Genomic DNA, 25,914 nt, shown 5'->3' on the forward strand with positions numbered 1-25,914 from the left:
CTTTGAGATCATCATATTGGCCAATGGCAGTGTTTCTGACTTTTAACTCGCCATTTAAGACATGTAAGAAACATTATCTCAAAAAACTTGCGCTGAAAGGACGTACGTACAACTGTTACAATAGCTTTTCAATGGCGAAAATAATAGCATCATGCATATCCCGTGTGGTCTAGTGGTTAGGATCCGGCGCTCTCACCGCCGTGCCCGGGGTTCGATTCCCCGCAGGGGAAAATGCGATTTTACAACATTTCCTATTGTCGAATCTGGCCATTGAAGCTTTAAAATAATGTGGTTGTGTAAAGTCATTGATGGATTTGGTCCAACTAACAGAAAATGAACAATCCACAAACTCAGCATTTCCACTAGCTTTTTCCATGTGTTTAAGAAACCAATACAAATTTTCAATTCCATAATAAAAGTTGAGGAAGCTTTAGAAAATGCTTTGGGTCGAATTATTCGAAGGTTTTCGAGAGACATTCTTTCTCCAATATTTTACTAACAGCCCGATTTGTAACTTGGTGCTTTAATAACTTTGAGATCATCATATTGGCCAATGGCGGTAATCTGACTTTTAAACCGGCATTTAAGACATGTGAGAAACATTATCTCAAAAAACTTGCGCTGAAAGAACGCACGTATAACTGTTTAAATAGCATTTCAATCTCGACAATAATATCAGCATGCATATCCCGTGTGGTCTGGTGGTTAGGATCCGGCGCTCTCACCGCCGTGGTCGGGTTCGATTCACTGCACGGGAGAATGCGATTTTACAACATTTCCTATTGTCACATCCTGCCTTTGCCACTTTAAAATAATGTGGTTGTGTTAAGTCATTGATGGATTTGGTCCATCTAACAGAAAATAAACAATGCAGAAAGTCAGCGCGTCCACTAACTTTTTCCGCATGATTAAAAAACAAGTACAAATATTCAATTGCATAATAAAGGTTGAGGAAGACTTAGAAAATACTTTGCCTCGAAGTGTTTGAAAGTTTTCGAGAGACATTCTTTCTCCAAAACTTTACTAACATCCCGATATGTAACTTGGTGCTTTAATAACTTTGAGATCATCATATTGGCCAATGGCGGTGTTTCTGACTTTTAACTCGGCATTTAAGACATGTAAGAAACATTATCTCAAAAGACTTGCGCTGAAAGGACGTACGTATAACTGTTTAAATAGCATTTCAATCTCGAAAATAATATCAGCATGCATATCCCGTGTGGTCTGGTGGTTAGGATCCAGCGCTCTCACCGCCGTGGCCGGGGTGCGATTCCCTGCACGGGCGAATGTGATTTTACAACATTTCCTATTGTCGCATCCTGCCTTTGCCACTTTAAAATAATGTGGTTGTGTTAAGTCATTGATGGATTTGGTCCAACTAACAGAAAATGAACAGTGCGCAAACTCAGCAATTCCCCTAGCTTTTTCCATGTGTTTAAGAAACAAGTACAAATTTTCAATTCCATAATAAAGGTTGAGGAAGACTTAGAAAATACTTTGCCTCAAAGTGTTTGAAAGTTTTCGAGAGACATTCTTTCTCCAAAACCTTACTAACATCCCGATATGTAACGTGGTGCTTTAATAACTTTGAGATCATCATATTGGCTATTAGCAATGTTTCTGACTTTTAACTCGGCATTTAAGACATGTAAGAAACATTATCTCAAAAAACTTGCGTTGCGCTGAAAGGACGTACGCACAACTGTTACAATAGCTTTTCAATGGCGAAAATAATAGCATCATGCATATCCCGTGTGGTCTAGTGGTTAGGATCCGGCGCTCTCACCGCTGTGGCCGGGGTTCGATTCCCCGCACGGGAGAATGCGATTTTACAACATTTCCTATTGTCGAATCTGGCCATTGAAACTTTAAAATAATGTGGTTGTGTTAAGTCATCGATGGATTTGGTCCATCTAACAGAAAATGAACAATGCAGAAAGTCAGCGCGTACACTAACTTTTTTTCGCATGATTAAAAAACAAGTACAAATATTCAATTGCATAATAAATGTTGAGGAAGACTTAGAAAATACTTTGCCTCGAAGTGTTTGAAAGTTTTCGAGAGACATTCTTTCTCCAAAACTTTACTAACATCCCGATATGTAACTTGGTGCTTTAATAACTTTGAGATCATCATATTGGCCAATGGCGGTGTTTCGGACTTTTAACTCGGCATTTAAGACATGTAAGAAACATTATCTCAAAAAACTTGCGCTGAAAGGACGTACGTACAACTGTTAAAATAGCATTTCAATGGCGAAAATAATAGCAACATGCATATCCCGTGTGGTCTAGTGGTTAGGATCCGGCGCTCTCACCGCCGTGGCCGGGGTTCGATTCCCCGCACGGGAGAATGCGATTTTACAACATTTCCTATTGTCGAATCTGGCCATTGAAACTTTAAAATAATGTGGTTGTGTTAAGTCATTGATGGATTTGGTCCATCTAACAGAAAATGAACAATGCAGAAAGTCAGTGCGTCCACTAACTTTTTCCGCATGATTAAAAAACAAGTACAAATATTCAATTGCATAATAAATGTTCAGGAAGACTTAGAAAATACTTTGTCTCGAAGTGTTTGAAAGTTTTCGAGAGACATTCTTTCTCCAAAACTTTACTAACATCCCGATATGTAACTTGGTGCTTTAATAACTTTGGGATCATCATATTGGCCAATGGCGGTGTTTCGGACTTTTAACTCGGCATTTAAGACATGTAAGAAACATTATCTCAAAAAACTTGCGCTGAAAGGACGTACGTACAACTGTTAAAATAGCATTTCAATGGCGAAAATAATAGCAACATGCGTATCCCGTGTGGTCTAGTGGTTAGGATCCGGCGCTCTCACCGCCGTGGCCGGGGTTCGATTCCCCGCACGGGAGAATGCGATTTTACAACATTTCCTATTGTCGAATCTGGCCATTAAAGCCTTAAGATAATGTGGTTGTGTTAAGTCATTCATGGATTTGGTCCAACTAACAGAAAATCAACAATGCACAAACTTAGCATTTCCACTAGCTTTTTCCATGTGTTTAAGAAACCAATACAAATTTTCAATTGCATAATAAAAGATGAGAAAGCTTTAGAATATGCTTTGGGTCGAATTGTTTGAAGGTTTTCGAGAGACATTCTTCCTCCAATATTTTACTAACAGCCCGATATGTAACTTGGTTCTTTAATAACTTTGAGATCAGCATATTGGCCAATGGCGGTGTTTCTGACTTTTACCTTGGCATTTAAGACATGTGAGAAACATTATCTGAAAAAACTTGCGCCGAAAGAACGTACGTATAACTGTTTAAATAGCATTTCAATCGCTAAAATAACATCAACATATCCTGTGTGGTCTAGTGGTTAGGATCCGGCGCTCTCACTGCCGTGGCGGGGTTCGTTTCCCCGCACTGGAGAATGCGGTTTCACAACATTTCCTATTGTCGAATCTGGCTATTGAAACTTTAAAATAATGTGGTTGTGTTAAGTCATTGATGGATTTGGTCCATCTAACAGAAAATGAACAATGCAGAAAGTCAGCGTTTCCACTAACTTTTTCCGCATGATTATAAAACAAGTACAAATTTTCAATTGCATAATGAAAGTTGAGCAAGCTTTAGAAAATGCTTTGGGTCGATTTGTTTGAAGGTTTTCGAGAGACATTCTTCCTCCAATATTTTACTAACAGCCCGATATGTAACTTGGTTCTTTAATAACTTTGAGATCATCATAATGGACAATGGCGGTGTTTCTGACTTTTAACTCGGCATTTAAGACATGTGAGAAACATTATCACAAAAAACGTGCGCTGAAAGAACGTACGTACAATTGTTAAAATAGCACTTCAATTGCGAAAATAATAGCATCATGCATATACCGTGTGGTCTAGTGTTAGGATCCGGCGCTCTCACCGCCATGGCCGGGGTTCGATTCCCCGTACGGCACAATGCGATCTTACAACATTTCCTATTGTCGAATCTGGCCATTGAAACTTTAAAATAATGTGGTTGTGTTAAGTCATTGATGGATTTGGTCCAACTAACAGAAAATGAACAATGCACAAACTTAGCATTTCCACTAGCATTTTCCATGCGTTTAAGGAGCAAGTACAAATTTTCAATTGCATAATAAAGGTTGAGGAAGACTTAGAAAACACTTTGCCTCGAAGTGTTTGAAAGTTTTCGAGAGACATTCTTTCTCCAAAACTTTACTAACATCCCGATATGTAACTTGGTGCTTTAATAACTTTGAGATCAGCATATTGGCCAATGGCAGTGTTTCTGACTTTTACCTTGGCATTTAAGACATGTGAGAAACATTATCTGAAAAAACTTGCGCCGAAAGAACGTACGTATAACTGTTTAAATAGCATTTCAATCGCTAAAATAACATCAGAATATCCTGTGTGGTCTAGTGGTTAGGATCCGGCGCTCTCACCGCCATGGCCGGGGTTTGATTCCCCGCACGGGAGAATGCGATTTTACAACATTTCCTATTGTCGAATCTGGCCATTAAAACTTTAAAATAATGTGGTTGTGTTAAGTCATTGATGGATTTGGTCCAACTAACAGAAATTGAACAATGCACAAACTCAGCATTTCCACTAGCTTTTTCCATGAGTTTAAGAAACCAATACAAATTTTCAATTGCATAATAAAAGTTGAGGAAGCTTTAGAATATGCTTTGGGTCGAATTGTTTGAAGGTTTTCGAGAGACATTCTTCCTCCAATATTTTACTAACAGCCCGATATGTAACTTGGTGGTTTAATAACTTTGAGATTATCATATTGGCCAATGACGGTATTTCTGCCATTTAATTCGGCATTTAAGACATGTGAGAAACATTATCTCAAAAAACGTGCGCTGAAAGGACGTACGTGCAACTGTTAAAATAGCATTTCAATCGCTAAAATAGCATTAGCATGAACCGTGTGGTGTAGTGGTTAGGATCCGGCGCTCTCACTGCCGTGGCCGGAGTTCGATTCCCCGCACTGAAGAATACGGTTTCACAACATTTCCTATTGTCGAATCTAGCCATTGAAACTTTAAAATAATGTGGTTGTGTTAAGTCATTGATGGATTTGGTCCATCTAACAGAAAATGAACAATGCAGAAAGTCAGCGCGCCCACTAACTTTTTCCGCGTGATTAAAAAACCAGTACAAATATTCAAAAATACTAAAAAAGCTTGCGCTGAAAGACCGTACGTATAACTGTTTAAATAGCATATCAATCGCGCAAATAACATCAACATATCCCGTGTGGTCTACTGGTTAGGATCCGGCGCTCTTAACGCCGTGGCCGGGTTCGATTCCCCGCACGGGAGAATACGATTATACAACATTTCCTATTGTCGAATCTGGCCATTGAAACTTTAAAATAATGTGGTTGTGTTACGTCATTGATGGGTTTGGTCCATCTAACAGAAAATGAATAATGCAGAACCACAGCGTTTCCACCAACATTTTCGTATGTTTAAGAAGCAAGTACAAATTTTCAATTGCATAATAAAGGTTGAGGAAGACTTAGAAAATACTTTGCCTCGAAGTGTTTGAAAGTTTTCGAGAGACATTCTTTCTCCAAAACTTTACTAACATCCCGATATGTAACTTGGTGCTTTAATAACTTTGAGATCATCATATTGGCCAATGGCGGTGTTTCTGACTTTTAACTCGGCATTTAAGACATGTAAGAAACATTATCTCAAAAAACTTGCGCTGAAAGGACGTACGTACAACTGTTAAAATAGCATTTCAATGGCGAAAAAAATAGCATCATGCATATCCCGTGTGGTCTAGTGGTTAGGATCCGGCGCTCTCACCGCCGTGGCCGGGGTTCAATTCCCCGCACGGGAGAATGCGATTTTACAACATTTCCTATTGTCGAATCTGGCCATTGAAGCTTTAAAATAATGTGGTTGTGTTAAGTCATTGATGGATTTGGTCCAACTAACAGAAAATGAACAATGCACAAACTCAGCATTTCCACTAGCTTTTTCCATGTGTTTAAGAAACCAATACTAATTTTCAATTGCATAATAAAAGATGAGGAAGCTTTAGAATATGCTTTGGGTCGAATTGTTTGAAGGTTTTCGAGAGACATTCTTCCTCCAACATTTTACTAACAGCCCGATATGTAACTTGGTTCTTTAATAACTTTGAGATCATCATATTGGCCAATTGCGATGTTTCTGACTTTTAACTCGGCATTTAAGACATGTGAGAAACATTATCTCAAAAAACGTGCGCTGAAAGGACGTACGTACAACTGTTAAAATAGCATTTCTATCGCGAAAATAATAGCATCATGCATATACTGTGTGGTCTAGTGGTTAGGATACGGCGCTCTCACCGCAATGGCCGGGGTTCGATTCCCCGTACGGCACAATGCGATTTTACAACATTTCCTATTGTCGAATCTGGCCATTGAAACTTTAAAATAATGTGGTTGTGTTAAGTCATTGATGGATTTGGTCCAACTAACAGAAAATGAACAATGCATAAACTTAGCATTTCCACTAGCATTTTCCATGCGTTTAAGGAGCAAGTACAAATTTTCAATTGCATAATAAAGGTTGAGGAAGACTTAGAAAATACTTTGCCTCGAAGTGTTTGAAAGTTTTCGAGAGACATTCTTTCTCCAAAACTTTACTAACATCCCGATATGTAACTTGGTGCTTTAATAACTTTGAGATCAGCATATTGGCCAATGGCAGTGTTTCTGACTTTTACCTTGGCATTTAAGACATGTGAGAAACATTATCTGAAAAAACTTGCGCCGAAAGAACGTACGTATAACTGTTTAAATAGCATTTCAATCGCTAAAATAACATCAGCATATCCTGTGTGGTCTAGTGGTTAGGATCCGGTGCTCTCACCGCCGTGGCGGGGTTCGTTTCCCCGCACTGGAGAATGCGGTTTCACAACATTTCCTATTGTCGAATCTGGCTATTGAAACTTTAAAATAATGTGGTTGTGTTAAGTCATTGATGGATTTGGTCCATCTAACAGAAAATGAACAATGCAAAAAGTCAGCGTTTCCATTAACTTTTTCCGCATGATTAAAAAACAAGTACAAATTTTCAATTGCATAATAAAGGTTGAGGAAGACTTAGAAAATACTTTGCCTCGAAGTGTTTGAAAGTTTTCGAGAGACATTCTTTCTCCAAAACTTTACTAACATCCCGATATGTAACTTGGTGCTTTAATAACTTTGAGATCAGCATATTAGCCAATGGCAGTGTTTCTGACTTTTACCTTGGCATTTAAGACATGTGAGAAACATTATCTGAAAAAACTTGCGCCGAAAGAACGTACGTATAACTGTTTAAATAGCATTTCAATCGCTAAAATAACATCAGCATATCCTGTGTGGTCTAGTGGTAAGGATCCGGTGCTCTCACCGCCGTTGCGGGGTTCGTTTCCCCGCACTGGAGAATGCGGTTTCACAACATTTCCTATTGTCGAATCTGGCTATTGAAACTTTAAAATAATGTGGTTGTGTTAATTCATTGATGGATTTGGTCCATCTAACAGAAAATGAACAATGCAGAAAGTCAGCGTTTCCATTAACTTTTTCCGCATGATTAAAAAACAAGTACAAATTTTCAATTGCATAATGAAAGTTGAGCAAGCTTTAGAAAATGCTTGAGGTCGATTTGTTTGAAGGTTTTCGAGAGACATTCTTTCTCCAATACTTTACTAACAGCCCGATATGTAACTTGGTGCTTTAATAACTTTGAGATCACCATATTGGCCATTGGCGGTGTTTCTGACTTTTAACTCGGCATTTAAGACATGTGAGAAACATTATCTCAAAAAACTTGCGCTGAATGGACCTACGTACAACTGTTAAAATAGCATTTCAACGGCAAAAATAATAGCATCATGCATATCCCGTGTGGTCTAGTGGTTAGGATCCGGCGCTCTCACCGCCGTGGCCGGGGTTCGATTCCCCGCACGAGAGAATGCGATTTTACAACATTTCCTATTGTCGAATCTGGCCATTAAAACATTGAAATAATGTGGTTGTGTTAAGTCATTGATGGATTTGGTCCAACTAACAGAAAATGAACAATGCACAAACTCAGCATTTCCACTAGCTTTTTCCAAGTGTTTAAGAAACCAATACTAATTTTCAATTGCATAATAAAAGATGAGGAAGCTTTAGAATATGCTTTGGGTCGAATTGTTTGAAGGTTTTCGAGAGACATTCTTCCTCCGATATTTTACTAACAGCCCGATATGTAACTTGGTGCTTTAATAACTTTGAGATCAGCATATTGGCCAATGGCAGTGTTTCTGACTTTTACCTTGGCATTAAAGACATGTGAGAAACATTATCTGAAAAAACTTGCGCCGAAAGAACGTACGTATAACTGTTTAAATAGCATTTCAACCGCTAAAATAACATCAGCATATCTTGTGTGGTCTAGTGGTTAGGATCCGGTGCTCTCACCGCCGTGGCGGGGTTAGTTTCCCCGCACTGGAGAATGCGGTTTCACAACATTTCCTATTGTCGAATCTGGCTATTGAAACTTTAAAATAATGTGGTTGTGTTAAGTCATTGATGGATTTGGTCCATCTAACAGAAAATGAACAATGCAGAAAGTCAGCGTTTCCATTAACTTTTTCCGCATGATTAAAAAACAAGTACAAATTTTCAATTGCATAATGAAAGTTGAGCAAGCTTTATAAAATGCTTTGGCTCGATTTGTTTGAAGGTTTTCGAGAGACATTCTTTCTCCAATACTTTACTAACAGCCCGATATGTAACTTGGTGCTTTAATAACTTTGAGATCATCATATTGGCCATTAGCGGTGTTTCTGACTTTTAACTCGGCATTTAAGACATGTGAGAAACATTATCTCAAAAAACTTGCGCTGAATGGACGTACGTACAACTGTTAAAATAGCATTTCAACGGCGAAAATAATAGCATCATGCATATCCCGTGTGGTCTAGTGGTTAGGATCCGGCGCTCTCACCGCCGTGGCCGGGGTTCGATTCCCCGCACGAGAGAATGCGATTTTACAACATTTCCTATTGTCGAATCTGGCCAATAAAACTTTAAAATAATGTGGTTGTGTTAAGTCATTGATGGATTTGGTCCAACTAACAGAAAATGAACAATGCACAAACTCAGCATTTCCACTAGCTTTTTCCATGTGTTTAAGAAACCAATACTAATTTTCAATTGCATAATAAATAATGAGGAAGCTTTAGAATATGCTTTGGGTCGAATTGTTTGAAGGTTTTCGAGAGACATTCTTCCTCCAATATTTTACTAACAGCCCGATATGTAACTTGGTTCTTTAATAACTTTGAGATCATCATATTGGCCAATTGCGGTGTTTCTGACTTTTATCTTGGCATTTAAGACATGTGAGAATCATTATCTGAAAAAACTTGCGCTGAAAGAACGCACGTATAACTGTTTAAATAGCATTTCAATCGCGAAAATAATATCAGCATGCATATCCCGTGGGGTCTAGTGGTTAGGATCCGGCGCTCTCACCGGCGTGGCCGGGGTTCGATTCCCCGCACGAGAGAATACGGTTTCACAACATTTCCTATTGTCGAATCTGGCCATTAAAACTTTAAAGTAATGTGGTAGTGTTAAGTCATTGATGGATTTGGTCCATCTAACAGAAAATGAATAATGCAGAACCTCAGCGTTTCCACTAACTTTTCCGTATGTTTAAGAAACAAGTACAAATTTTCAATTGCATAATAAAGGTTGAGGAAGATTTAGAAAATAATTCGCGTCGAAGTGTTTGAAGGTTTTCAAGAGACATTCTTTCTCCAATATTTTACTAACAGCTCGATATGTAACTTGGTGCTTTAATAACTTTGAGATCAACATATTGGCCAATGGCGGTGTTTCTGACATTGAACTCGGCATTTAAGACAAGTGAGAAACATTATCTCAAAAAACTTGCGCTAAAAGAACGTACGTACAACTGTTAAAATAGCATTTCAATCGCGAAAATAATCTCATCATGCATATCCCGTGTGGTCTAGTAGTTAGGATCTCGCGCTCTCACCGCCGTAGACGGACTTCGCTTTCCCGCCCGAGAGTATACAATTTTACAACATTTCCTATTGTCTAATGGTGCTTTTGCCACTTTAAAATAATGTGGTAGTGTTAAGTCATTGATGGATTTGGTCTATCTAACAGAAAATGAGCAATGCAGAACCTCAGCGTTTCCACTAACTTTTTCCGTATGTTTAAGAAACAAGTACAAATTGTTAATTGCATAATGAAAGTTGAGCAAGCTTTATAAAATGCTTTGGCTCGATTTGTTTGAAGGTTTTCGAGAGACATTCTTTCTCCAATACTTTACTAACAGCCGGATATGTAACTTGGTGCTTTAATAACTTTGAGATCATCATATTGGCCATTAGCGGTGTTTCTGACTTTTAACTCGGCATTTAAGACATGTGAGAAACATTATCTCAAAAAACTTGCGCTGAATGGACGTACGTACAACTGTTAAAATAGCATTTCAACGGCGAAAATAATAGCATCATGCATATCCCGTGTGGTCTAGTGGTTAGGATCCGGCGCTCTCACCGCCGTGGCCGGGGTTCGATTCCCCGCACGAGAGAATGCGATTTTACAACATTTCCTATTGTCGAATCTGGCCAATAAAACTTTAAAATAATGTGGTTGTGTTAAGTCATTGATGGATTTGGTCCAACTAACAGAAAATGAACAATGCACAAACTCAGCATTTCCACTAGCTTTTTCCATGTGTTTAAGAAACCAATACTAATTTTCAATTGCATAATAAAAGATGAGGAAGCTTTAGAATATGCTTTGGGTCGAATTGTTTGAAGGTTTTCGAGAGACATTCTTCCTCCAATATTTTACTAACAGCCCGATATGTAACTTGGTTCTTTAATAACTTTGAGATCATCATATTGGCCAATTGCGGTGTTTCTGACTTTTATCTTGGCATTTAAGACATGTGAGAATCATTATCTGAAAAAACTTGCGCTGAAAGAACGCACGTATAACTGTTTAAATAGCATTTCAATCGCGAAAATAATATCAGCATGCATATCCCGTGGGGTCTAGTGGTTAGGATCCGGCGCTCTCACCGGCGTGGCCGGGGTTCGATTCCCCGCACGAGAGAATACGGTTTCACAACATTTCCTATTGTCGAATCTGGCCATTAAAACTTTAAAGTAATGTGGTAGTGTTAAGTCATTGATGGATTTGGTCCATCTAACAGAAAATGAATAATGCAGAACCTCAGCGTTTCCACTAACTTTTCCGTATGTTTAAGAAACAAGTACAAATTTTCAATTGCATAATAAAGGTTGAGGAAGATTTAGAAAATAATTCGCGTCGAAGTGTTTGAAGGTTTTCAAGAGACATTCTTTCTCCAATATTTTACTAACAGCTCGATATGTAACTTGGTGCTTTAATAACTTTGAGATCAACATATTGGCCAATGGCGGTGTTTCTGACATTGAACTCGGCATTTAAGACAAGTGAGAAACATTATCTCAAAAAACTTGCGCTAAAAGAACGTACGTACAACTGTTAAAATAGCATTTCAATCGCGAAAATAATCTCATCATGCATATCCCGTGTGGTCTAGTAGTTAGGATCTCGCGCTCTCACCGCCGTAGACGGACTTCGCTTTCCCGCCCGAGAGTATACGATTTTACAACATTTCCTATTGTCTAATGGTGCTTTTGCCACTTTAAAATAATGTGGTAGTGTTAAGTCATTGATGGATTTGGTCTATCTAACAGAAAATGAGCAATGCAGAACCTCAGCGTTTCCACTAACTTTTTCCGTATGTTTAAGAAACAAGTACAAATTTTCAATTGCATAATAAAGGTTAGGGAAGTTTTAGAAAATACTTTGCCTCGAAGTCTTTGAAAGTTTTCGAGAGACATTCTTTCTCCAAAACTTTACTAACATCCCGAAATGTAACTTGGTGCTTTAATAGCTTTGAAATCAGCATATTGGATAATAGCGGTGTTTCTGACTTTCAACTCGGCATTTAAGACATGTGAGAAACATTATCTGAAAAAACTTGCGCTGAAAAACCGTACGTATAACTGCTTAAATAGCATATCAATCGCGAAAATAACATCAACATATCCCGTGTGGTCTAGTGGTTAGGATCCGGCGCTCTCAACGCCGTGGCCGGGGTTCGATTCCCCGCACGGGAGAATACGATTTAACAACATTTCCTATTGTCGAATCTTGCCATTGAAACTTTAAAATAATGTGGTTGTGTTAAGTCATTGATTGGTTTGGTCCATCTAACAGAAATTGAATAATGCAGTACCTCAGCGTTTCCATTAAGTTTTTCCGTATGTTTAAGAAACAAGTACAAATTTTTAATTGCATAATAAAGGTTGAGGAAGATTTTGATAATTCTTTGCGTCGAAGTGTTTGAAGGTTTTTAAGAAACATTCTTTCTCCAATATTTTACTAACAACTCGATATGTAACTTGGTGCTTTAATAACTTTGAGATCAGCATATTGGCCAATGGCGGTGTTTCTGACATTGAACTCGGCATTTAAGACAAGTGAGAAACATTATCTCAAAAAACTTGCGCTAAAAGAACGTACGTACAACTGTTAAAATAGCATTTCAATCGCGAAAATAATATCATCGTGCATATCCCGTGTGTTCTAGTGGTTAGGATCCGGCGCTCTGACCGCCGTAGCCGGGCTTCAATTCCCCGCCCCAGAGTATACGATTTTACAACATTTCCTATTGTCGAATCCTGCCTTTTCCACTTTAAAATAATGTGGTAGTGTTAAGTCATTGATGGATTTGGTCTATCTAACAGAAAATGAGCAATGCAGAACCTCAGCGTTTCCACTAACTTTTTCCGTATGTTTCAGAAACAAGTACAATTTTTTAATTGCCTAATAAAAGTTGAGGAAGATTTAGATAATTCTTTGCGTCGAAGTGTCTGAAGGTTTTCGAGAGACATTCTTTCACCAATATTTTACTAACAGTCCGATAGGTAACTTGATGCTTTAATAACTTTGAGATCAACATATTGGCCAATGACGGTGTTTCTGCCATTTAATTCGGCATTTAAGACATGTGAGAAACATTATCTCAAAAAACTTGCGCTGAAAGAACGTACGTACAACTGTTAAAATAGCATTTCAATCGCGAAGTAAATATCATCATGCATATCCCGTGTGGTCTGGTGGTTAGGATCCAGCGCTCTCACTGCCGTGGCCGGGGTTCGATTCCCCGCACGGGAGAATGCGATTTTACAACATTTCCTATTGTCGAATCCTGCCTTTGCCACTTTAAAATAACGTGGTGGTGTTAAGTCATTGATGGATTTGGTCCAGCTAACAGAAAATGAACAATGCACAAACTCAGTAATTCCACTAGCTTTTTCCATGTGTTTAAGAAACAAGTACAAATTTTCAATTGCATAATAAAGGTTGAGGAAGATTTTGATAATTCTTTGCGTCGAAGTGTTTGAAGGTTTTCAAGAAACATTCCTTCTCCAATATTTTACTAACAGCTCGATATGTAACTTGGTGCTTTAATAACTTTGAGATCAGCATATTGGCCAATGGCGGTGTTTCTGACATTGAACTCGGCATTTAAGACAAGTGAGAAACATTATCTCAAAAAACTTGCGCTAAAAGAACGTACGTACAACTGTTAAAATAGCATTTCAATCGCGAAAATAATCTCATCATGCATATCCCGTGGTGTCTAGTAGTTAGGATCCCGCGCTCTCACAGCCGTAGACGGACTTCGATTTCCCGCCTGAGAGTATACGATTTTACAACATTTCCTATGGTCTAATGGTGCCTTTGCCACTTTAAAATAATGTGGTAGTGTTAAGTCATTGATGGATTTGGTCCATCTAACAGAAAATGAACAATGCAGAACCTCAGCGTTTCCACTAACTTTTTCCGTATGTTTAAGAAACAACTACAAATTTTTAATTGCATAATAAAGGTTGAGGAAGATTTTGATAATTTTTTGCGTCGAAGTGTTTGAAGGTTTTCAAGAAACATTCCTTCCCCAATATTTTACTAACAGCTCGAGATGTAACTTGTCGCCTTAAAAATTTTGAGATCAGCATATTGGCCAATGGCGGTGTTTCTGATTTTTAACTCGGCATTTAAGAGATGTGAGAAACAATATCTCAAAAAATTTGCGCTAAAAGAACGTACGTACAACTGTTAAAATAGCATTTCAATCGCGAAAATAATATCATCGTGCATATCCCGTGTGTTCTAGTGGTTAGGATCCGGCGCTCTGACCGCCGTAGCCGGGCTTCAATTCCCCGCCCCAGAGTATACGATTTTACAACATTTCCTATTGTCGAATCCTGCCTTTGCCACTTTAAAATAATTTGGTAGTGTTAAGTCATTGATGGATTTGGTCTATCTAACAGAAAATGAGCAATGCAGAACCTCAGCGTTTCCACTAACTTTTTCCGTATGTTTAAGAAACAAGTACAATTTTTTAATTGCCTAATAAAAGTTGATGAAGATTTAGATAATTCTTTGCGTCGAAGTGTCTGAAGGTTTTCAAGAGACATTCTTTCACCAATATTTTACTAACAGTCCGATAGGTAACTTGATGCTTTAATAACTTTGAGATCAACATATTGGCCAATGACGGTGTTTCTGCCATTTAATTCGGCATTTAAGACATGTGAGAAACATTATCTGAAAAAACTTGCGCCGAAAGAACGTACGTATAACTGTTTAAATAGCATTTCAATCGCTAAAATAACATCAGAATATCCTGTGTGGTCTAGTGGTTAGGATCCGGCGCTCTCACCGCCATGGCCGGGGTTTGATTCCCCGCACGGGAGAATGCGATTTTACAACATTTCCTATTGTCGAATCTGGCCATTAAAACTTTAAAATAATGTGGTTGTGTTAAGTCATTGATGGATTTGGTCCAACTAACAGAAATTGAACAATGCACAAACTCAGCATTTCCACTAGCTTTTTCCATGAGTTTAAGAAACCAATACAAATTTTCAATTGCATAATAAAAGTTGAGGAAGCTTTAGAATATGCTTTGGGTCGAATTGTTTGAAGGTTTTCGAGAGACATTCTTCCTCCAATATTTTACTAACAGCCCGATATGTAACTTGGTGGTTTAATAACTTTGAGATTATCATATTGGCCAATGACGGTATTTCTGCCATTTAATTCGGCATTTAAGACATGTGAGAAACATTATCTCAAAAAACGTGCGCTGAAAGGACGTACGTGCAACTGTTAAAATAGCATTTCAATCGCTAAAATAGCATTAGCATGAACCGTGTGGTGTAGTGGTTAGGATCCGGCGCTCTCACTGCCGTGGCCGGAGTTCGATTCCCCGCACTGAAGAATACGGTTTCACAACATTTCCTATTGTCGAATCTAGCCATTGAAACTTTAAAATAATGTGGTTGTGTTAAGTCATTGATGGATTTGGTCCATCTAACAGAAAATGAACAATGCAGAAAGACAGCGCGCCCACTAACTTTTTCCGCGTGATTAAAAAACAAGTACAAATATTCAAAAATACTAAAAAAGCTTGCGCTGAAAGACCGTACGTATAACTGTTTAAATAGCATATCAATCGCGCAAATAACATCAACATATCCCGTGTGGTCTACTGGTTAGGATCCGGCGCTCTTAACGCCGTGGCCGGGTTCGATTCCCCGCACGGGAGAATACGATTATACAACATTTCCTATTGTCGAATCTGGCCATTGAAACTTTAAAATAATGTGGTTGTGTTGTGTCATTGATGGGTTTGGTCCATCTAACAGAAAATGAATAATGCAGAACCACAGCGTTTCCACCAACTTTTTCGTATGTTTAAGAAGCAAGTACAAATTTTCAATTGCATAATAAAGGTTGAGGAAGACTTAGAAAATACTTTGCCTCGAAGTGTTTGAAAGTTTTCGAGAGACATTCTTTCTCCAAAACTTTACTAACATCCCGATATGTAACTTGGTGCTTTAATAACTTTGAGATCATCATATTGGCCAATGGCGGTGTTTCTGACTTTTAACTCGGCATTTAAGACATGTAAGAAACATTATCTCAAAAAACTTGCGCTGAAAGGACGTACGTACAACTGTTAAAATAGCATTTCAATGGCGAAAAAAATAGCATCATGCATATCCCGTGTGGTCTAGTGGTTAGGATCCGGCGCTCTCACCGCCGTGGCCGGGGTTCGATTCCCCGCACGGGAGAATGCGATTTTACAACATTTCCTATTGTCGAATCTGGCCATTGAAGCTTTAAAATAATGTGGTTGTGTTAAGTCATTGATGGATTTGGTCCAACTAACAGAAAATGAACAATGCACAAACTCAGCATTTCCACTAGCTTTTTCCATGTGTTTAAGAAACCAATACTAATTTTCAATTGCATAATAAAAGATGAGGAAGCTTTAGAATATGCTTTGGGTCGAATTGTTTGAAGGTTTTCGAGAGACATTCTTCCTCCAACATTTTACTAACAGCCCGATATGTAACTTGGTTCTTTAATAACTTTGAGATCATCATATTGGCCAATTGCGATGTTTCTGACTTTTAACTCGGCATTTAAGACATGTGAGAAACATTATCTCAAAAAACGTGCGCTGAAAGGACGTACGTACAACTGTTAAAATAGCATTTCTATCGCGAAAATAATAGCATCATGCATATACTGTGTGGTCTAGTGGTTAGGATACGGCGCTCTCACCGCAATGGCCGGGGTTCGATTCCCCGTACGGCACAATGCGATTTTACAACATTTCCTATTGTCGAATCTGGCCATTGAAACTTTAAAATAATGTGGTTGTGTTAAGTCATTGATGGATTTGGTCCAACTAACAGAAAATGAACAATGCATAAACTTAGCATTTCCACTAGCATTTTCCATGCGTTTAAGGAGCAAGTACAAATTTTCAATTGCATAATAAAGGTTGAGGAAGACTTAGAAAATACTTTGCCTCGAAGTGTTTGAAAGTTTTCGAGAGACATTCTTTCTCCAAAACTTTACTAACATCCCGATATGTAACTTGGTGCTTTAATAACTTTGAGATCAGCATATTGGCCAATGGCAGTGTTTCTGACTTTTACCTTGGCATTTAAGACATGTGAGAAACATTATCTGAAAAAACTTGCGCCGAAAGAACGTACGTATAACTGTTTAAATAGCATTTCAATCGCTAAAATAACATCAGCATATCCTGTGTGGTCTAGTGGTTAGGATCCGGTGCTCTCACCGCCGTGGCGGGGTTCGTTTCCCCGCACTGGAGAATGCGGTTTCACAACATTTCCTATTGTCGAATCTGGCTATTGAAACTTTAAAATAATGTGGTTGTGTTAAGTCATTGATGGATTTGGTCCATCTAACAGAAAATGAACAATGCAAAAAGTCAGCGTTTCCATTAACTTTTTCCGCATGATTAAAAAACAAGTACAAATTTTCAATTGCATAATAAAGGTTGAGGAAGACTTAGAAAATACTTTGCCTCGAAGTGTTTGAAAGTTTTCGAGAGACATTCTTTCTCCAAAACTTTACTAACATCCCGATATGTAACTTGGTGCTTTAATAACTTTGAGATCAGCATATTAGCCAATGGCAGTGTTTCTGACTTTTACCTTGGCATTTAAGACATGTGAGAAACATTATCTGAAAAAACTTGCGCCGAAAGAACGTACGTATAACTGTTTAAATAGCATTTCAATCGCTAAAATAACATCAGCATATCCTGTGTGGTCTAGTGGTAAGGATCCGGTGCTCTCACCGCCGTTGCGGGGTTCGTTTCCCCGCACTGGAGAATGCGGTTTCACAACATTTCCTATTGTCGAATCTGGCTATTGAAACTTTAAAATAATGTGGTTGTGTTAAGTCATTGATGGATTTGGTCCATCTAACAGAAAATGAACAATGCAGAAAGTCAGCGTTTCCATTAACTTTTTCCGCATGATTAAAAAACAAGTACAAATTTTCAATTGCATAATGAAAGTTGAGCAAGCTTTAGAAAATGCTTGAGGTCGATTTGTTTGAAGGTTTTCGAGAGACATTCTTTCTCCAATACTTTACTAACAGCCCGATATGTAACTTGGTGCTTTAATAACTTTGAGATCACCATATTGGCCATTGGCGGTGTTTCTGACTTTTAACTCGGCATTTAAGACATGTGAGAAACATTATCTCAAAAAACTTGCGCTGAATGGACCTACGTACAACTGTTAAAATAGCATTTCAACGGCAAAAATAATAGCATCATGCATATCCCGTGTGGTCTAGTGGTTAGGATCCGGCGCTCTCACCGCCGTGGCCGGGGTTCGATTCCCCGCACGAGAGAATGCGATTTTACAACATTTCCTATTGTCGAATCTGGCCATTAAAACATTGAAATAATGTGGTTGTGTTAAGTCATTGATGGATTTGGTCCAACTAACAGAAAATGAACAATGCACAAACTCAGCATTTCCACTAGCTTTTTCCAAGTGTTTAAGAAACCAATACTAATTTTCAATTGCATAATAAAAGATGAGGAAGCTTTAGAATATGCTTTGGGTCGAATTGTTTGAAGGTTTTCGAGAGACATTCTTCCTCCGATATTTTACTAACAGCCCGATATGTAACTTGGTGCTTTAATAACTTTGAGATCAGCATATTGGCCAATGGCAGTGTTTCTGACTTTTACCTTGGCATTAAAGACATGTGAGAAACATTATCTGAAAAAACTTGCGCCGAAAGAACGTACGTATAACTGTTTAAATAGCATTTCAACGGCGAAAATAATAGCATCATGCATATCCCGTGTGGTCTAGTGGTTAGGATCCGGCGCTCTCACCGCCGTGGCCGGGGTTCGATTCCCCGCACGAGAGAATGCGATTTTACAACATTTCCTATTGTCGAATCTGGCCAATAAAACTTTAAAATAATGTGGTTGTGTTAAGTCATTGATGGATTTGGTCCAACTAACAGAAAATGAACAATGCACAAACTCAGCATTTCCACTAGCTTTTTCCATGTGTTTAAGAAACCAATACTAATTTTCAATTGCATAATAAAAGATGAGGAAGCTTTAGAATATGCTTTGGGTCGAATTGTTTGAAGGTTTTCGAGAGACATTCTTCCTCCAATATTTTACTAACAGCCCGATATGTAACTTGGTTCTTTAATAACTTTGAGATCTTCATATTGGTTAATTGCGGTGTTTCTGACTTTTATCTTGGCATTTAAGACATGTGAGAATCATTATCTGAAAAAACTTGCGCTGAAAGAACGCACGTATAACTGTTTAAATAGCATTTCAATCGCGAAAATAATATCAGCATGCATATCCCGTGGGGTCTAGTGGTTAGGATCCGGCGCTCTCACCGGCGTGGGCGGGGTTCGATTCCCCGCACGAGAGAATACGGTTTCACAACATTTCCTATTGTCGAATCTGGCCATTAAAACTTTAAAGTAATGTGGTAGTGTTAAGTCATTGATGGATTTGGTCCATCTAACAGAAAATGAATAATGCAGAACCTCAGCGTTTCCACTAACTTTTCCGTATGTTTAAGAAACAAGTACAAATTTTCAATTGCATAATAAAGGTTGAGGAAGATTTAGAAAATAATTCGCGTCGAAGTGTTTGAAGGTTTTCAAGAGACATTCTTTCTCCAATATTTTACTAACAGCTCGATATGTAACTTGGTGCTTTAATAACTTTGAGATCAACATATTGGCCAATGGCGGTGTTTCTGACATTGAACTCGGCATTTAAGACAAGTGAGAAACATTATCTCAAAAAACTTGCGCTAAAAGAACGTACGTACAACTGTTAAAATAGCATTTCAATCGCGAAAATAATCTCATCATGCATATCCCGTGTGGTCTAGTAGTTAGGATCTCGCGCTCTCACCGCCGTAGACGGACTTCGCTTTCCCGCCCGAGAGTATACGATTTTACAACATTTCCTATTGTCTAATGGTGCTTTTGCCACTTTAAAATAATGTGGTAGTGTTAAGTCATTGATGGATTTGGTCTATCTAACAGAAAATGAGCAATGCAGAACCTCAGCGTTTCCACTAACTTTTTCCGTATGTTTAAGAAACAAGTACAAATTGTTAATTGCATAATGAAAGTTGAGCAAGCTTTATAAAATGCTTTGGCTCGATTTGTTTGAAGGTTTTCGAGAGACATTCTTTCTCCAATACTTTACTAACAGCCCGATATGTAACTTGGTGCTTTAATAACTTTGAGATCATCATATTGGCCATTAGCGGTGTTTCTGACTTTTAACTCGGCATTTAAGACATGTGAGAAACATTATCTCAAAAAACTTGCGCTGAATGGACGTACGTACAACTGTTAAAATAGCATTTCAACGGCGAAAATAATAGCATCATGCATATCCCGTGTGGTCTAGTGGTTAGGATCCGGCGCTCTCACCGCCGTGGCCGGGGTTCGATTCCCCGCACGAGAGAATGCGATTTTACAACATTTCCTATTGTCGAATCTGGCCAATAAAACTTTAAAATAATGTGGTTGTGTTAAGTCATTGATGGATTTGGTCCAACTAACAGAAAATGAACAATGCACAAACTCAGCATTTCCACTAGCTTTTTCCATGTGTTTAAGAAACCAATACTAATTTTCAATTGCATAATAAAAGATGAGGAAGCTTTAGAATATGCTTTGGGTCGAATTGTTTGAAGGTTTTCGAGAGACATTCTTCCTCCAATATTTTACTAACAGCCCGATATGTAACTTGGTTCTTTAATAACTTTGAGATCATCATATTGGCCAATTGCGGTGTTTCTGACTTTTATCTTGGCATTTAAGACATGTGAGAATCATTATCTGAAAAAACTTGCGCTGAAAGAACGCACGTATAACTGTTTAAATAGCATTTCAATCGCGAAAATAATATCAGCATGCATATCCCGTGGGGTCTAGTGGTTAGGATCCGGCGCTCTCACCGGCGTGGCCGGGGTTCGATTCCCCGCACGAGAGAATACGGTTTCACAACATTTCCTATTGTCGAATCTGGCCATTAAAACTTTAAAGTAATGTGGTAGTGTTAAGTCATTGATGGATTTGGTCCATCTAACAGAAAATGAATAATGCAGAACCTCAGCGTTTCCACTAACTTTTCCGTATGTTTAAGAAACAAGTACAAATTTTCAATTGCATAATAAAGGTTGAGGAAGATTTAGAAAATAATTCGCGTCGAAGTGTTTGAAGGTTTTCAAGAGACATTCTTTCTCCAATATTTTACTAACAGCTCGATATGTAACTTGGTGCTTTAATAACTTTGAGATCAACATATTGGCCAATGGCGGTGTTTCTGACATTGAACTCGGCATTTAAGACAAGTGAGAAACATTATCTCAAAAAACTTGCGCTAAAAGAACGTACGTACAACTGTTAAAATAGCATTTCAATCGCGAAAATAATCTCATCATGCATATCCCGTGTGGTCTAGTAGTTAGGATCTCGCGCTCTCACCGCCGTAGACGGACTTCGCTTTCCCGCCCGAGAGTATACGATTTTACAACATTTCCTATTGTCTAATGGTGCTTTTGCCACTTTAAAATAATGTGGTAGTGTTAAGTCATTGATGGATTTGGTCTATCTAACAGAAAATGAGCAATGCAGAACCTCAGCGTTTCCACTAACTTTTTCCGTATGTTTAAGAAACAAGTACAAATTGTTAATTGCATAATAAATGTTGAGGAAGATTTTGGAAAATTCTGTGCGTCGAAGTGTTTGAAGGTTTTCAAGAGACATTCTTTCTCCAATATTTTTCTATTAGCCCGATATGTAACTTGATGCTTTAATAACTTTGAGATCAACATATTGGCCAATGACGGTGTTTCTGCCATTTAATTCGGCATTTAAGACATGTGAGAAACATTATCTCAAAAAACTTGCGCTGAAAGAACGTACGTACAACTGTTAAAATAGCATTTCAATCGCCAAGTAAATATCATCATGCATATCCCGTGTGGTCTGGTGGTTAGAATCCAGCGCTCTCACTGCCGTGGCCGGGGTTCGATTCCCCGCACGGGAGAATGCGATTTTACAACATTTCCTATTGTCGAATCCTGCCTTTGCCACTTTAAAATAATGTGGTGGTGTTAAGTCATTGATGGATTTGGTCCAGCTAACAGAAAATGAACAATGCACAAACTCAGTAATTCCACTAGCTTTTTCCATGTGTTTAAGAAACAAGTACAAATTTTCAATTGCATAATAAAGGTTAGGGAAGTTTTAGAAAATACTTTGCCTCGAAGTCTTTGAAAGTTTTCGAGAGACATTCTTTCTCCAAAACTTTACTAACATCCCGAAATGTAACTTGGTGCTTTAATAGCTTTGAAATCAGCATATTGGATAATAGCGGTGTTTCTGACTTTCAACTCGGCATTTAAGACATGTGAGAAACATTATCTGAAAAAACTTGCGCTGAAAAACCGTACGTATAACTGCTTAAATAGCATATTAATCGCGAAAATAACATCAACATATCCCGTGTGGTCTAGTGGTTAGGATCCGGCGCTCTCAACGCCGTGGCCGGGGTTCGATTCCCCGCACGGGAGAATACGATTTAACAACATTTCCTATTGTCGAATCTTGCCATTGAAACTTTAAAATAATGTGGTTGTGTTAAGTCATTGATTGGTTTGGTCCATCTAACAGAAATTGAATAATGCAGTACCTCAGCGTTTCCATTAAGTTTTTCCGTATGTTTAAGAAACAAGTACAAATTTTTAATTGCATAATAAAGGTTGAGGAAGATTTTGATAATTCTTTGCGTCGAAGTGTTTGAAGGTTTTTAAGAAACATTCCTTCTCCAATATTTTACTAACAACTCGATATGTAACTTGGTGCTTTAATAACTTTGAGATCAGCATATTGGCCAATGGCGGTGTTTCTGACATTGAACTCGGCATTTAAGACAAGTGAGAAACATTATCTCAAAAAACTTGCGCTAAAAGAACGTACGTACAACTGTTAAAATAGCATTTCAATCGCGAAAATAATATCATCGTGCATATCCCGTGTGTTCTAGTGGTTAGGATCCGGCGCTCTGACCGCCGTAGCCGGGCTTCAATTCCCCGCCCCAGAGTATACGAATTTACAACATTTCCTATTGTCGAATCCTGCCTTTTCCACTTTAAAATAATGTGGTAGTGTTAAGTCATTGATGGATTTGGTCTATCTAACAGAAAATGAGCAATGCAGAACCTCAGCGTTTCCACTAACTTTTTCCGTATGTTTCAGAAACAAGTACAATTTTTTAATTGCCTAATAAAAGTTGAGGAAGATTTAGATAATTCTTTGCGTCGAAGTGTCTGAAGGTTTTCGAGAGACATTCTTTCACCAATATTTTACTAACAGTCCGATAGGTAACTTGATGCTTTAATAACTTTGAGATCAACATATTGGCCAATGACGGTGTTTCTGCCATTTAATTCGGCATTTAAGACATGTGAGAAACATTATCTCAAAAAACTTGCGCTGAAAGAACGTACGTACAACTGTTAAAATAGCATTTCAATCGCGAAGTAAATATCATCATGCATATCCCGTGTGGTCTGGTGGTTAGGATCCAGCGCTCTCACTGCCGTGGCCGGGGTTCGATTCCCCGCACGGGAGAATGCGATTTTACAACATTTCCTATTGTCGAATCCTGCCTTTGCCACTTTAAAATAACGTGGTGGTGTTAAGTCATTGATGGATTTGGTCCAGCTAACAGAAAATGAACAATGCACAAACTCAGTAATTCCACTAGCTTTTTCCATGTGTTTAAGAAACAAGTACAAATTTTTAATTGCATAATAAAGGTTGAGGAAGATTTTGATAATTCTTTGCGTCGAAGTGTTTGAAGGTTTTCAAGAAACATTCCTTCTCCAATATTTTACTAACAGCTCGATATGTAACTTGGTGCTTTAATAACTTTGAGATCAGCATATTGGCCAATGGCGGTGTTTCTGACATTGAACTCGGCATTTAAGACAAGTGAGAAACATTATCTCAAAAAACTTGCGCTAAAAGAACGTACGTACAACTGTTAAAATAGCATTTCAATCGCGAAAATAATCTCATCATGCATATCCCGTGGTGTCTAGTAGTTAGGATCCCGCGCTCTCACAGCCGTAGACGGACTTCGATTTCCCGCCTGAGAGTATACGATTTTACAACATTTCCTATTGTCTAATGGTGCCTTTGCCACTTTAAAATAATGTGGTAGTGTTAAGTCATTGATGGATTTGGTCCATCTAACAGAAAATGAACAATGCAGAACCTCAGCGTTTCCACTAACTTTTTCCGTATGTTTAAGAAACAACTACAAATTTTTAATTGCATAATAAAGGTTGAGGAAGATTTTGATAATTTTTTGCGTCGAAGTGTTTGAAGGTTTTCAAGAAACATTCCTTCCCCAATATTTTACTAACAGCTCGAGATGTAACTTGTCGCCTTAAAAACTTTGAGATCAGCATATTGGCCAATGGCGGTGTTTCTGATTTTTAACTCGGCATTTAAGAGATGTGAGAAACAATATCTCAAAAAATTTGCGCTAAAAGAACGTACGTACAACTGTTAAAATAGCATTTCAATCGCGAAAATAATATCATCGTGCATATCCCGTGTGTTCTAGTGGTTAGGATCTGGCGCTCTGACCGCCGTAGCCGGGCTTCAATTCCCCGCCCCAGAGTATACGATTTTACAACATTTCCTATTGTCGAATCCTGCCTTTGCCACTTTAAAATAATGTGGTAGTGTTAAGTCATTGATGGATTTGGTCTATCTAACAGAAAATGAGCAATGCAGAACCTCAGCGTTTCCACTAACTTTTTCCGTATGTTTAAGAAACAAGTACAATTTTTTAATTGCCTAATAAAAGTTGATGAAGATTTAGATAATTCTTTGCGTCGAAGTGTCTGAAGGTTTTCAAGAGACATTCTTTCACCAATATTTTACTAACAGTCCGATAGGTAACTTGATGCTTTAATAACTTTGAGATCAACATATTGGCCAATGACGGTGTTTCTGCCATTTAATTCGGCATTTAAGACATGTGAGAAACATTATCTCAAAAAACTTGCGCTGAAAGAACGTACGTACAACTGTTAAAATAGCATTTCAATCGCGAAGTAAATATCATCATGCATATCCCGTGTGGTCTGGTGGTTAGGATCCAGCGCTCTCACTGCCGTGGCCGGGGTTCGATTCCCCGAACGGGAGAATGCGATTTTACAACATTTCCTATTGTCGAATCCTGCCTTTGCCACTTTAAAATAATGTGGTGGTGTTAAGTCATTGATGGATTTGGTCCAGCTAACAGAAAATGAACAATGCACAAACTCAGTAATTCCACTAGCTTTTTCCATGTGTTTAAGAAACAAGTACAAATTTTCAATTGCATAATAAAGGTTGAGGAAGATTTTGATAATTCTTTGCGTCGAAGTGTTTGAAGGTTTTCAAGAAACATTCCTTCTCCAATATTTTACTAACAGCTCGATATGTAACTTGGTGCTTTAATAACTTTGAGATCAGCATATTGGCCAATGGCGGTGTTTCTGACATTGAACTCGGCATTTAAGACAAGTGAGAAACATTATCTCAAAAAACTTGCGCTAAAAGAACGTACGTACAACTGTTAAAATAGAATTTCAATCGCGAAAATAATCTCATCATGCATATCCCGTGGTGTCTAGTAGTTAGGATCCCGCGCTCTCACCGCCGTAGACGGACTTCGATTTCCCGCCTGAGAGTATACGATTTTACAACATTTCCTATTGTCTAATGGTGCCTTTGCCACTTTAAAATAATGTGGTAGTGTTAAGTCATTGATGGATTTGGTCCATCTAACAGAAAATGAACAATGCAGAACCTCAGCGTTTCCACTAACTTTTTCCGTATGTTTAAGAAACAACTACAAATTTTTA

The 25,914-nt window shown here is 38.2% G+C and overlaps 16 non-coding genes across 16 annotated transcripts; all 16 read left to right on the plus strand.

Annotated features, from left to right (window-relative positions):
• The first annotated feature begins 158 nt into the window (after positions 1-158).
• Positions 159-230, plus strand: Trnae-cuc (transfer RNA glutamic acid (anticodon CUC)). Its single transcript has one exon. It is a non-coding gene; the product is annotated as a tRNA-Glu (tRNA).
• Positions 231-1,751: 1,521 nt separating this feature from the next.
• Trnae-cuc (transfer RNA glutamic acid (anticodon CUC)) lies at positions 1,752-1,823 on the plus strand. Its single transcript has one exon. It is a non-coding gene; the product is annotated as a tRNA-Glu (tRNA).
• Positions 1,824-2,282: 459 nt separating this feature from the next.
• Positions 2,283-2,354, plus strand: Trnae-cuc (transfer RNA glutamic acid (anticodon CUC)). Its single transcript has one exon. It is a non-coding gene; the product is annotated as a tRNA-Glu (tRNA).
• A 458-nt stretch (positions 2,355-2,812) lies between these two features.
• On the plus strand, positions 2,813-2,884 carry Trnae-cuc (transfer RNA glutamic acid (anticodon CUC)). The gene has a single exon. It is a non-coding gene; the product is annotated as a tRNA-Glu (tRNA).
• Positions 2,885-4,392: 1,508 nt separating this feature from the next.
• Trnae-cuc (transfer RNA glutamic acid (anticodon CUC)) lies at positions 4,393-4,464 on the plus strand. The gene has a single exon. It is a non-coding gene; the product is annotated as a tRNA-Glu (tRNA).
• Positions 4,465-5,775: 1,311 nt separating this feature from the next.
• Positions 5,776-5,847, plus strand: Trnae-cuc (transfer RNA glutamic acid (anticodon CUC)). Its single transcript has one exon. It is a non-coding gene; the product is annotated as a tRNA-Glu (tRNA).
• A 2,038-nt stretch (positions 5,848-7,885) lies between these two features.
• Positions 7,886-7,957, plus strand: Trnae-cuc (transfer RNA glutamic acid (anticodon CUC)). The gene has a single exon. It is a non-coding gene; the product is annotated as a tRNA-Glu (tRNA).
• Positions 7,958-8,940: 983 nt separating this feature from the next.
• Positions 8,941-9,012, plus strand: Trnae-cuc (transfer RNA glutamic acid (anticodon CUC)). Its single transcript has one exon. It is a non-coding gene; the product is annotated as a tRNA-Glu (tRNA).
• Positions 9,013-10,529: 1,517 nt separating this feature from the next.
• Trnae-cuc (transfer RNA glutamic acid (anticodon CUC)) lies at positions 10,530-10,601 on the plus strand. The gene has a single exon. It is a non-coding gene; the product is annotated as a tRNA-Glu (tRNA).
• A 1,513-nt stretch (positions 10,602-12,114) lies between these two features.
• Trnae-cuc (transfer RNA glutamic acid (anticodon CUC)) lies at positions 12,115-12,186 on the plus strand. Its single transcript has one exon. It is a non-coding gene; the product is annotated as a tRNA-Glu (tRNA).
• Positions 12,187-14,760: 2,574 nt separating this feature from the next.
• Positions 14,761-14,832, plus strand: Trnae-cuc (transfer RNA glutamic acid (anticodon CUC)). The gene has a single exon. It is a non-coding gene; the product is annotated as a tRNA-Glu (tRNA).
• A 1,311-nt stretch (positions 14,833-16,143) lies between these two features.
• Trnae-cuc (transfer RNA glutamic acid (anticodon CUC)) lies at positions 16,144-16,215 on the plus strand. The gene has a single exon. It is a non-coding gene; the product is annotated as a tRNA-Glu (tRNA).
• A 2,038-nt stretch (positions 16,216-18,253) lies between these two features.
• Trnae-cuc (transfer RNA glutamic acid (anticodon CUC)) lies at positions 18,254-18,325 on the plus strand. The gene has a single exon. It is a non-coding gene; the product is annotated as a tRNA-Glu (tRNA).
• Positions 18,326-18,783: 458 nt separating this feature from the next.
• Positions 18,784-18,855, plus strand: Trnae-cuc (transfer RNA glutamic acid (anticodon CUC)). The gene has a single exon. It is a non-coding gene; the product is annotated as a tRNA-Glu (tRNA).
• A 1,517-nt stretch (positions 18,856-20,372) lies between these two features.
• Positions 20,373-20,444, plus strand: Trnae-cuc (transfer RNA glutamic acid (anticodon CUC)). Its single transcript has one exon. It is a non-coding gene; the product is annotated as a tRNA-Glu (tRNA).
• Positions 20,445-22,488: 2,044 nt separating this feature from the next.
• Positions 22,489-22,560, plus strand: Trnae-cuc (transfer RNA glutamic acid (anticodon CUC)). The gene has a single exon. It is a non-coding gene; the product is annotated as a tRNA-Glu (tRNA).
• Positions 22,561-25,914: the final 3,354 nt, after the last annotated feature.

The sequence above is a fragment of the Hydractinia symbiolongicarpus genome, chromosome 11 (assembly GCF_029227915.1).
Source record: "Hydractinia symbiolongicarpus strain clone_291-10 chromosome 11, HSymV2.1, whole genome shotgun sequence".
NCBI lineage: Eukaryota > Metazoa > Cnidaria > Hydrozoa > Anthoathecata > Hydractiniidae > Hydractinia > Hydractinia symbiolongicarpus.